The sequence below is a fragment of the Panthera uncia genome, assembly GCF_023721935.1.
Source record: "Panthera uncia isolate 11264 chromosome B2 unlocalized genomic scaffold, Puncia_PCG_1.0 HiC_scaffold_24, whole genome shotgun sequence".
Lineage (NCBI taxonomy): Eukaryota > Metazoa > Chordata > Mammalia > Carnivora > Felidae > Panthera > Panthera uncia.
Window position 1 is genome coordinate 91,449,186 of NW_026057580.1, and position 12,376 is coordinate 91,461,561.

A 12,376-nucleotide genomic window follows, 5' to 3' on the forward strand; every position below is an offset into this window, starting at 1 on the left:
GCATCCCAATTATAGAGTCTTTATTTATTTATTTTTATTTATTTTTAAATGTTTATTTATTTTTGAGGGAGAGAGTGCATGCAAGCAGAGAGAGATGGAGGAGGACAGAGGATCCAAAGCAGGCTCTGTGCTGACAGCAGCAAGCCCGATGTGAGGGTCAAACTTACGAACTGTGATATCATGATCTCAGTGGGAGTCGGATACCCAACTGACTAAGCCACCCAGGCACCCCTAGGGTCTTTATAATATATAGTTTTCAGTATGGAAGAGTTAGGGGGATACTCCCTTTTCATAAATGTTTTTTAATGTTTTCCTGACAGTTTTTACATGGTTTTCTATATGAAGTTAAATGTCAACTTGCCTAGCTTCGAGTAAATGCTAGAATTTATTGGAAGGAGGACTGAGTTAAATGATAAGTACATTTAGGGAGAACTGACATATTTATGATGGTGAGTTATCTTATCCAAATATGAGAGATGTCCTTTTATCAAAATTAGTTTTGAAAAAAAAAATTAGTTTTGAATCTTTTAGGACAGTTTTAAAGTTTTCGTCATATAGATTTGTACATTTATGATTAAATGCATTCCTGTTGTTTTATTTTTGTTGCTATTGTAATTAGTATTTTTCTCTCTCATTACATTTCTAGTTGGTTTCTGTTTGTGTATATGAATTCTATGATTTCCACATGTTAACTTTATAAAGGATATAAAGTTGAATTGTTTGTTAATTTTATTATTAATTTTCTAAGGTTTTCCAGGTATACCATCATATCATCTACAAATAGCTAACAAAGGTTTCTGTGGAAATTGCCAAGTTGATTGTAACATTTATATGAAAATACAGTAAAGCCAGAAGAGCCAAAACCGAAAGGAAAACAAATGTGGTGGCCTTATACTACACGATTTCAGGTTTCACTGCACACCACAGTAATGGTGATAACTGTGGCATCGATGTGAGGATAGACAAACAGATGGAACAAAATAGCCTAGAAATGGACCCACACAAACATGGTCACTTGATTTTCAACAAAGTCACCAAGATGACTAAATGAAGAAAAGAAAGTTCTTTTTTTAATGTTTATTTATTTATTTTGAGAGAGAGACAGAGAGCGTGAGTGCAGGAGGACAGAGAGAGAGAGAGACACAGAATCCAAAGCAGACTCCAGGCTCTGAGCTGTCAGCACAGAGCCCAATGCGGGGCTTAAACCCATGAACCATGAGATCATGACCTGAGCTGAAGTCGGATACGTAGCTGACTGAGCCACCCAGGTGCCCAAAAGAAGGTCTTTTTGAATAAATTGTGCTAAACAAGTAGATACACATATGGAAAGAATCGACCTTGGTTATTATTACTTCCTGACCTTTATTGAACTTTTGTAATCTTAATTTTAACATCTGAGAAAAAGTCATGCTGTAGGTCCACAACTCCTTATCTGTGGTTCCAAAACCTGAAATTCTCTGAAAACCACAAGCTTCTTTCTGAATCTTTTGGTGCCCAGATCCAACCTAACCTAATTTATGTGGCCACAAACCTAATATGAAATGATTTGTGGCTACTTATGTAGCCCCTATGTAATTTACTACATTCATATATTTTACTGCAGATGTATAAATTTATTTGATCATAAGCTGTTACCGAGATCCTGCTGATTGTGTTCCATACCACATAGTACATACAATGTATTACCTTACCAGAATCCAAAATGTTCTGAATTCATACATATATACTCATGAGATAATACATATAAAGTGATTAGTATATAGTTTGGCACAGAGTAACTTCTCAATATAGGTTGACGACTCCTCCTCCTCCTCCTCTTCCTACTACAACTATCACCACCACCATGATTATTATTACTATTATAAAGTATAGGAGTAGCTGAAAAGGTGATTAAACACTTAAAAAGAATGAATTGAAATAATTAGTAACAGCAATAGAGGTTGAAAGGAGTGATTCAGTGTCTGTCAGTGAGTCCAGTCTCTCTGGCATCCACAGGGAAGTGGCACTGATGGAGCAGTAGAGATCTTTGTGAGGAGGGGGTGACACAAAGCCAAGTGCCCATTAGAAAACACCTTCCCCTCCGCCCCAGCTGGAGAGTCTCTCTGCTCCTGCCAGTTTTAGAGAATCTGAAGGGATTAGAGGAGGTGGCGGGTTTCCTGATACAGCACAACCAGGCAAAGATTGTTACCATCGAAAAAGAAAAAGAATTTGCGGGGCACCTGGGTGGCTCAGTCGGTTGAGTGCCTGACTTAGGCTCAGGTCATGATCTCGCAGTTCTTGGGTTCCAGGCTCACATTAGAATCGCTGTCAGCCTGTCAATGCAGAGCCCGCTTAGGATCCTTTGTCCCCCTCTCTCCGCCCCTCCCCCAATTGCTCACTTCCCCCGCCCCCCACAACGCCCCGCCCCCCGATTTTTTTTTTCTTTTCAGGGAGAGAGGGAAGGGAAAGAGGAGAGAGAAATAAATACAGGAGAAAGAAGGGAAAGAGAGCAACCAAAAGAACAGCTCTTTTTCAGAAGCAGCTTCTTTTTCTTGGGCCAGTGCTAACAGTGAGTCATGACCAATGACTATAATTATGGGAACTTGAAGGTCCAATGAAAAACTTCAAGAAAAAATAAACTATAACACAAGCTGTTAAAGTTACTGTCCCAGAACACTAACAAAAGCAGGCGGCTTGTATTTTGCAGAGTTAGGTGAACTAAATAAACCCAGTTAGCCATCGTTTGACTACAACTCTATTTTAAAGGGATGTCTGAAAGTAGGGAGGAGGAAGATAAAATCTGTTATGATTAACAAGGACCTTGATAAAGGAATCCTCCAGGTTCAGGACGGATGGCGTAAGACAGAAACAGGCTGAGGCGCACAGCATAGAATTAGAGAAGAAAAGATCCAGACCACCAGGAATATGTCAGTTTTCTTCATTAGGAGCAGAGCTTTCGCCACCTCCTTCTGGGACCCACTGCACCACCTTTGCATTGTCATTGTTACGGACTAAGTAACAATGTCCTCTCTTTCCCACCAGACTCACATAGTGAAGCTGTACCCCTCAATCTGATGGTATGTGGAGGGGCCTTTGGGAGATAATTAGGGTTAGATGAGGTCATGAGGATGAGGCCTGTGATGTAGTCAGGAAGCGAGCTCTCACCAGGAGCCAAATTGCTGGCCACCAGTGATCTTGGCCTTCTCAGCCTCCAGAACTGTGAGAGGGTAAATTTTCTGTTGAAGCCATCCACCCTACAGCACTTTGTTACAGCAGCCTGAGGAGACTGAGACAGCATGTAGCAATACACTTACACCTGCTCACTCGTTCCAGGATGTGGGGTCCGTCCTTCCAAATGAATCCTATTGTCATTAGTCCCAAACCAAAGACCCCTCCGGGTATTTTTATAAGCACATGGATTGACTGACCCCTGAGTATCGTAGCCGGGTGAGTGAGATAAAACCAGGAAGCTGCACCCCTTCCATGATGCTGCTTCAGTAAGGATTACTTCTGCCTGGGAATGTGACAAGTTAAACAAGAGAATGAGGATAAAATAGGTACAAATAGGCCGACTTCTCTATACAATGTAAATGACTAATAGGTGTTGGAAGAATGAAACCAGTGAGGCTGAATCTTCTTGGTGGCTCGCTGCCTCCACCTTCTGGAGATTTGGAGACATAACAGGGCTGTCGGTTAGGTATTTTTGTGCTTAATAATTCCTTATGATCGCTCTTATTACTGAAAATTAATATTGGGATAAAAACAACCAAAATCTTACCATGTCAAGATCTTGTAGGTTGAAAGATTTTAAAAATTCCACATTATTTTTAATGTCATTTGTTATGTCTAAGAAAACATGTTACTGGCTATTTAGAGTCTCTTCCTGCTCACACAGCTTATCCAGTTTAGAATGTACTTGTTTTTATTTTTAAATAAGCTTTATGCTTGAACTCATGACCCTGAGGTCAAGAGTCTCACGTTCTCCCGACTGAGACAGGCACCCCTAGAACAGAGATTTTATGATCAATAGTCCATTTTTAGCTAAAGATCAAGTCAAAAAGCACCTTTTTTTCTCACACTTACACAGGACTCTTACTATCATAGATCTGTATGAGTTCAAGACTTTATGTCGTCCAGATATTTTAAAAATAATGTACCACCCAATCATGATAATAGACAATAGGAGATAAATTCCTTAATGTGAAAAAGCCTACAGCAAACACCATTCTTGTGACATGTTGGAAGGTTTTGCTTGGAGTCCAGGAATAAGCAGAGGCTGCCTCCAAGCACTAATCTATTCAACCTTGTACTGGAGGCCTCAGCCGATGCGTGGTGGCATGAAAAAGGACAAAAAGTAAGTATCGAAAAGGAATAAATAAAAGTTGTTCTTCACAGATGATTATCTGATTGTATACATAAGAAAAAAAATTAAGTTACAGATAAATTATTAAACCAGTAAGAGGGTTTACTGAGAGTGCTAATACAAGATTTTTTAATTTTTAAAAAAATCATCTGTATGTCTGTTTATCAGCAACTAATGGCTAGAAAATAAAATCTTAAGAAAGAGGGGCACCTGGGTGGCTCAGTCAGTTAGGCATCATGATCTCATGGTCGTGAGTTTGAGCCCCATGTCAGGCTCTGTGCTGATAGCTTAGAGATTGGAGCCTGTTTCAGATTCTCTGTCTCCCTCATTCTCTGTCCCTCTCCCGCTTGCTCTCTGTCTCTCTCCCTCTCTCACACAAAAAGAAACCTAAAATTTTTTTTTAATCTTAAAAAATAAATCATTTATAGTACTATCAAGAAATATCAAATACCTAACAATAACTCTAAAGAATGTGCAATTCCTTTAGTTAGAAAACTCTAAAATTCTGAAAGAAATTATTAAAGAAGATTTCAATGAATGAAGTCATATCCCACTTTTGTGGACTATCAGAAGACTAGATAATATAAATCAGTTCTCCTCAAATTTATCTCCCGATACAATGCAAACCCAAACAAAAGTCCTATAGATTTTTGAAATGAAACTGGTTCTGAAGTTTCTTTGGAAATGTAAAAGTATGAGACCCACTTGAAGAATACAAGAGGACTCACTTCACCTGATTATTGTTATATCATGCAGTTTGGGCTCAAGGATAGACAAACCAATTATGGGATACAATAGAGAAACGCATCAAGAGATAAAATGGACATTTGGTTTATGACAAAAGTTGGTATTGGAGAAGAGTTGCTAGAGGGCAGCTTATCAACAGTGCCAGGACAGCTGGTTATCCAGAGAGAAAATATTAAAATAGATGGGCTAACAAAAATGAACTCCTAATGTAAGACTGTTGTGGACTGAATGTTTGTGTCCCCCTCCCAAGTCATATGCTGAAGCCCTTAACCCTCAGTGTGATGGTACTTAGAGGTGGGATCTTGAGGAGGTAATTAGGCATAGATGAGGTCATGAGGGTAGCATCCCCATGATGGGATTAGTGTCCTGAGTTCATGTGCTTTGCTTTCTCTGCCAAATCGAAATGGCCATTTGCAAGCCAGGAAGAGGGCTCCCACCAGGAATTAAGTGCCACTATCTTGATCTTGGACTTCCCAGCCTCTAGAATTGTGGGAAATAAATATATGTTGTTTAAGCCACCCCAGTCTAGGTAACTTATTATGGCAGCCTGAGCTGACTTAAATGAACAACTTCTTGAGAAGGGTAAAGCAATGAAGATTTTTAAAGACAGTGTAGGGTATCTTCATGACATCAGGGTTGGGGCAGTTTTTTTAAATAGGACACACAAAAGAAAATCCACAAGGGAATAGAATAACTCTTAAATTAAAATTAAGAATTTTGTTCATCAAAAGACCCCATTAAGAGGGTGAAAACACAAGTCTAAATTGGGAAAAGATATTTGCACAAGCAATAAAAAAAATTGCATGCAGATTATATTATGAACTCCTTACCAGTCAATAAGAAAAAGACAAAACCCAAAAGAAAAATAAGAGATATGCATCTCCAAATGGCTGATAAAAACTGAAAAAGTGCTCAATCCCATTAATAATCCATGAAAGGCAATGGGATACCACTGGAATGACTAAAATTTTAAAATCTAACAAGACCAATTTGGAGTGGGAATGTGGAGGTCTCATCATTGTTTAGAGTGTAAATTCGTACATTTATCTTAACTTGGCATCACCAACCAAATCTGAACATTTGCATTCCTGTCATCAAGCAGTGCCACTCCAGATATATAAAATGTGTGTGAGTGCACCCCAAGACACATGTTCAAGAGTGTGCGTAGCAGCATTGTATTTTTTGAGAGAGAGCGAGCGTGTGGGGAGGGGCAGAGTGAAAGGGAGAGAGAATCCTAAGCAGGATCCATGACCAACAGGGAGCCCACAAGGTGGGGCTGGAGCTCATGACCCTGGGATCGTGACCTGAGCCAAAATCAAGAGTTGGACGCTCAACCCACTCAGCCATACAGATGTCCCTGTCGCAGCAATATTTTAAAAAATCCAAACTGGAAACCACACTGATATCCATCAAGAGCAGAAACAATATATATAGTGGCATATTCATACAGTGGAATGCAAAAGTAAATAAAATGTGGACTCTTAAAAATGTAATGTTAATTAAAGGAAACCAGACATAGAAGCATACACACTGTATAATTTCCATTTATATTTGCTGTAAAAAAGACAGCAAAACCACAATGTAGTGTTTAGATATGCTTAGGATAAAGGCAGAAAGAGAGCCAAACAAGTGATTATATTCAGATAAGAATAGTGATTACTTTTGAGGAGGGAGGAATTTGTGTTTTGGAAAGGACATGCAGATGTTTTTGGGGGGTCTGGTAATGTTTTCTCTGACCTGGGAGATTTACATGGGTGTTAGATTTCAAGTAATTTTTTAAGCTGTAATTTATATTTATATATATTTATATTATATAATTATATATTATATAGTAATTTATATTACTATGTTTCTGTGTGTGTATTACATGTCATAATAGGAAAAAGATTATAATATAATATAATATGATATAATATAATATAATATAATATAAATCTATTGACCTGGATAGCTCATTTAAGTGTCTGACTCTTGATTTTGGCTCAGGTCATGATCTCGTTCATGAGCTTGAGCCCCGGGTCCATCGGGCTTGGATCAGGCTCTGTGCTGGGTGTAGAGCCTGCTTGAGATTCTTTCTTTCCTTCTCCCTCTGCCCCACCCTGCCTGCACTCATGTGCTCTCTCTCTCTCTCTCTCTCTCACACACACACACACATGCAAAGATCAGAACTCCAGATCCTGCACTTTTAATCAGAACATGATAGCACCAGTCCTTCTATTGTCCCAACGTCCTACAGGATGCTTATCCCTGCCAGTTTGATTCTAGGTTTGGGAATCTTTTAGATTTGCAGCATTAAGGACAGAGACGGCTCTGAGGTCATGCTGCTGAGCTGCTTTGGCCCCATTCGGATCCGAGTTACTGGTCCAGATGGAGCGATATCTGCTAGTGAGAATTAAAAGCAAGAGCGCTTTCAGGCCCTAATAAGATTGTTCCCTGGCCAGCACAGAACAAAGCATTTAGAGTTTATAAGCCTTATGGTTAAGTCCAGAGTGAACAAAAGCTTGGATTTTCTTTTGAGGTGAAATGAACTATATCTTTATCACTCCATAATGAGGCCCACTCTCTTTGTGGGTTTTTAAAAATTGCTTTTACAGTGAATTCTGAAAATGTTTACCGTGGGGCTAGATGTCATGTCTTTCTCTCTCTGAAATAAGATTTAACATTTGCATTAATTAAAAATACTGTTTTTAGGGACGACTGGGTAGCTCTGTCAGTTAAATGTCTAATTTCAGTTCAGGTCATGATCTCACAGTTTGTGAGTTCGAGCCCTGTGTAGAGCTGTTTGCTGTCAGCCCACTTGGGATCCTCTGTTCCCCCTTTCTCTCTGCCCCTCCCCCATTCTCATGCTTCCTCTGTCTCTCTCTCTCTGTCTCTCTCTCAAATAAATAAACATTTAAAATAATATATTGTTTTTAGCCTGCAGAAAGTCTTAACGAGATATTCATTTGTGAGACGGTATTTAAATGGAAGGATACATAGTAGGTTAATGGTACAATGGCACAAACGTACAATCAATAAATATTAATTACAGAGTATAAAGGACGTTAATAAAATTTGAGGTCGAAGAGGAAGAAGAAAGAGAAAAGGGAGGAGGAGGAAGAAGGGCCGGAAAACGAGAAGAAAAAATGATATGATTGTAGAGATAAAGGAAGGACACAGATTCTTCATTGGAAATAACTCTCAGAAAGCACTTCATATTTCAAGTGAAAAGCCACCTTACACAATTGCTGAGAAATATTGGACTGGCTTGTGGTACTCTGCAGTCCTGTTAGTTACTAGAATGAAACTGTGCTTATTTAAAAGTCTGACGGGTCCTCTGAATAGTACAGATCTGGTCTTTGAAAACACATGTACATTTACATAGCACATAATTGGGAACAGCCAGTATTTACCTGATGTAATTGTGGAGCCTTGGTTCTTTTCATTCATTCAAATTTCATTCATGAGAGCTTGAATGACACAGACCATTTATATTCTTTCTTTATCACTCTGCCCTTTGTTACACATTTCCTGAGAGGATAAATCCCAGTGTAGAAGGAGCCATGATGACAAGGGCATACAGTACTTAATAAAGACTATGCTGTGTTCAAAAAAATGCCCAGTGTGGAAGTGAAGGTTAGAAAGGATTTCTTGCTGGCTATGTTTCTTAATCCCATTTTCTGTGGTCTTGAATAGGATCAGGGCTTGGAAGGAGGCATAGAAGGAGGTACCGACGAAAGCAAGGCAATGAACTGGTGTGTGCCAATATTTTCCAGCGTTGCTCTGTCAGCCTGCAGTGAGGAGACTTTCAAGCGTATGGAACTGCAATGGTTAAAATATTATGTCAGTGGAACTTTCTAGTACAAGTTAAGTTACTCCCCTGATGGAAGGGGAACGAAGTTTTGCCTCACTCCTATTTTGTGCCAGGCACTTTATTATACTAAAAGAAAGTCTTTTCAGTCTATTCCCTTTAAAAATACTTGGTCTTGGGGCGCCTGGGTGGCGCAGTCGGTTAAGCGTCCGACTTCAGCCAGGTCACGATCTCGTGGTCCGTGAGTTCGAGCCCCGCGTCAGGCTCTGGGCTGATGGCTCGGAGCCTGGAGCCTGTTTCGGATTCTGTGTCTCCCTCTCTCTCTGCCCCTCCCCCGTTCATGCTCTGTCTCTCTCTGTCCCAAAAATAAATAAAAAACGTTGAAAAAAAAATTAAAAAAAAAAATACTTGGTCTTAGGGTTTAGAAGAAACATTTTCACTCCTTGCTCACCATGTTTCTTATACTCTGGTTGCCTAAGTAGAATAGTTGAGTTGACAGCATGGAGTAGTAGAAAAGGAACAATGTTTACAATGAGGCACACCTAGGTTCCAATCCTGCCTCTGGCTTTTACCGTATGTGAGACTTTGATAGGTTCCTTAATCAAAAAAAATATATATATATTTATTTTTGAGACGGAGGCAGAGTACAAGTGGGGAGGGGCAGAGAGAGAGAGGGAGACACAGAATCTGAAGCAGGCTCCAGGCTCTGAGCTGTCGGTGCAGGGCCCAACACAGGGCTTGAACCCACAAACCGTGAGACCTAAAGTCCGGCAGTTAACTGAGCCACCCAGGCACCCTAATAGGTTCCTTAATTTTTGCAGAGTCCAGTTTCTTCACCTGCAAAACAGTAAATGGCTCTCCTTTTCCTTGTCTTGCAGGAGCCTTGTGAGGATTCAATGAGAATTGCACATGAACAGCTTAAGAGTCTGGCTTGTGGTAAACACAACATTTAACATTTTTCTTTTTAATACGAGATTTGTATGTGAGATGAGGACTAAGCTTTGTTTCTCATTCCCTTTCTGATGTTCAGATTATTTACCCCATTGGCAAGGCAAAGACGGGGAAGGTAGGAACCTCAATCAAGATTCATTAAAGGGGTGCCTGGGTGGCTCGGTCAGTTAAGCAGTCAACTCTTAATTTCAGCTCAGGTCATGATCTCATGGTTCATGAGTTCTAACCCCACATGGAGCTGTGAGTGCAGAGCCTGCTTTGGATCCTCTGCCCCTCTCCCATTCATGCCCTCTCTCTCTTTCTCTCTTTCTCAAAAATAAACACACATTTTTAAAAAAAGATTCATTAAAGTCTTCTTTGTAGGCTTAGGAAGACACAAGAATTAAAAAAAAAAAAAAAAAAGAGAGAAACCAAAAAGAAAAATGAAGACAGGAATGAGTTTTCCTTAGTTTTTTCTTTTTGCAAGATAATCCAATTTAACTTGTATTTAACATTATCACTAGGTTTTGCCCTTGAATACTAAAGTTCTTAGTTATTAATTTTTCACTCAAGAATTTTTTATATGCTGAGTATGGGCCCTTTGAGGGACAGCAGTTTATATTTTGACCTAAATTTCCTCTCTTCCCCCCCACCAACCTATCTTAAGAAGCAAGGAAAAAAGTGCCAGAATGATCAAACTAGAAGCCCCATTTGATGCGTGATGGGCATCGAGGAAGGCACTTGTTGGGATGGGCACTGGGTGTTGTATGTAAATGATGAAACACGGGAATCTACCCCCAAAACCAAAAGCACACTGTACACAATGTAGGTTAGCCAATTTGACAATGAATTATATTAAAAAAAAAAACCCATTTGCGACAAAACACGAGGCAGTATTTGGTGGCACATTTGATCACAACATTTTATCTGAAGATGATTTCTGTTTTCAAGAATCCCTGTTGTTTGCAGGGAATGGAATAAATCTTTTTTGCTAAAATGGCAGCATGAATGTTTTAATTAAGCAAGCACCCAGAAGGGGTGTGGAATGTCTAATTAGACCCCATGGGTACCAATGATGTCCGCTGATTGAGGGATGGTTCCCCAGCCGTGAGAGAAAAGCTTTGCCGAGAGCAGTGGCGCCTGCCATTCCCCACGGTCGGTCGCCATAGTGGTTTCTTTTTCTCCCTGAGAATGTTTGCAAATGGAGAAGTATTTTACTGAGTCCATATCTCATTACAAAATCCATCTCACCACAAGTTTCTAGTGAAAACAAGAAAGGGAGAGAGAAGGAGAGAGAAATGGAATGAATCTGCAGGCAGGGCTTGAAGGTTTGTACAGTGCCCGTCTCTCTATGGGTTTCTCAAAGCCCTCTCCGTCATATCCCCTGGGCACTTTATTCCAGATAGATCAAGGAGCTATGTCTCCATGGGAACAGCATAGAGAGAACAAAATGGGGAAGAAAGTTCATGTATACAGTGCATAACCGTTGATTTTTATGTGCTGGCTTTATTCATTAAGTTATCTCAGAGCTGCAGTGAGTATGGAGTGTTTCATGGGTACCTGAGTTCCCAAATCCTTTTTTTCCTATCCCTTCCCACCCATCCCTAAAATGTCAAGCACAAACAGCTGGAGTTACTAGCTGTACAGTTTATTTGCATAACCCTCCCTGGGCTGTGTTTGGTGGATGGAACACACGCTTTGGAGCCAAGGTGGTAAGGGTTCAAATCCTGGCTCTGGCACCAACCTCAGTTCCTTCATCTATAAAATGGGACTAATGATACTTCTACCAGCTTCTGGGAGGATTCAAAATGGTGCATAGAAAGTCCCTGAGCCTGGCACAGAATAGGCCCTTAACAAATGGTAACTACTATTCATATTATTACTGACCTTCTGCTCCTTTAAATGGTTCTTGTCACATTCTGATTAACAGAGAAAGAAAGTAGGAATAAGGAATGGAAGGAAAAAGTATACTCTTCAGCAGATTTCAATGTTATCAGCAGAGCTTGTATCTAGAACTAGAAGAGAATGTCTTATAACTAAACATCTGGATTCTTCATGCCTAAGAAGCATAAGGAAATGGTCCAGTTTTCAAGGCATTGCTGCCTCAGTGTATGTTTTAAAAACACCATGTCATGTCGCTTGTGATTTCTCTATTTTACCGTTGTATCCAGGCTGTCAGACTGGCCAATCTCATCAGCCCTGAGAGCCAAAGACAGAGGATACACACACACATACAAAAGCCTCTGCCAGCAAAGCCTATTTGTTTTGTCATGGCAACCCTTGTCACTTCCAGCTGGAGAGTGAGTGATGATGTCATTATCACGAGAGGACTGGGGAGCAGGCTGGGAACCCAGTCTGAGCTATAGGATTACAGAGAATTATATTTCAGATTAAATAATCATGTTATGGAGAGAAGCCATCAGTACAAGGCACTTAGGCTTGACATAAATGAACACACACTGTCTTTGGCAAGGAAAGAATGGAGTTTGAAAATTTGACATGAAGAGCAAAATCTCTGTGTATGTGATTTTAAGAGAGAATGCATGAAGCTCCTTCAGTGTGCCAGC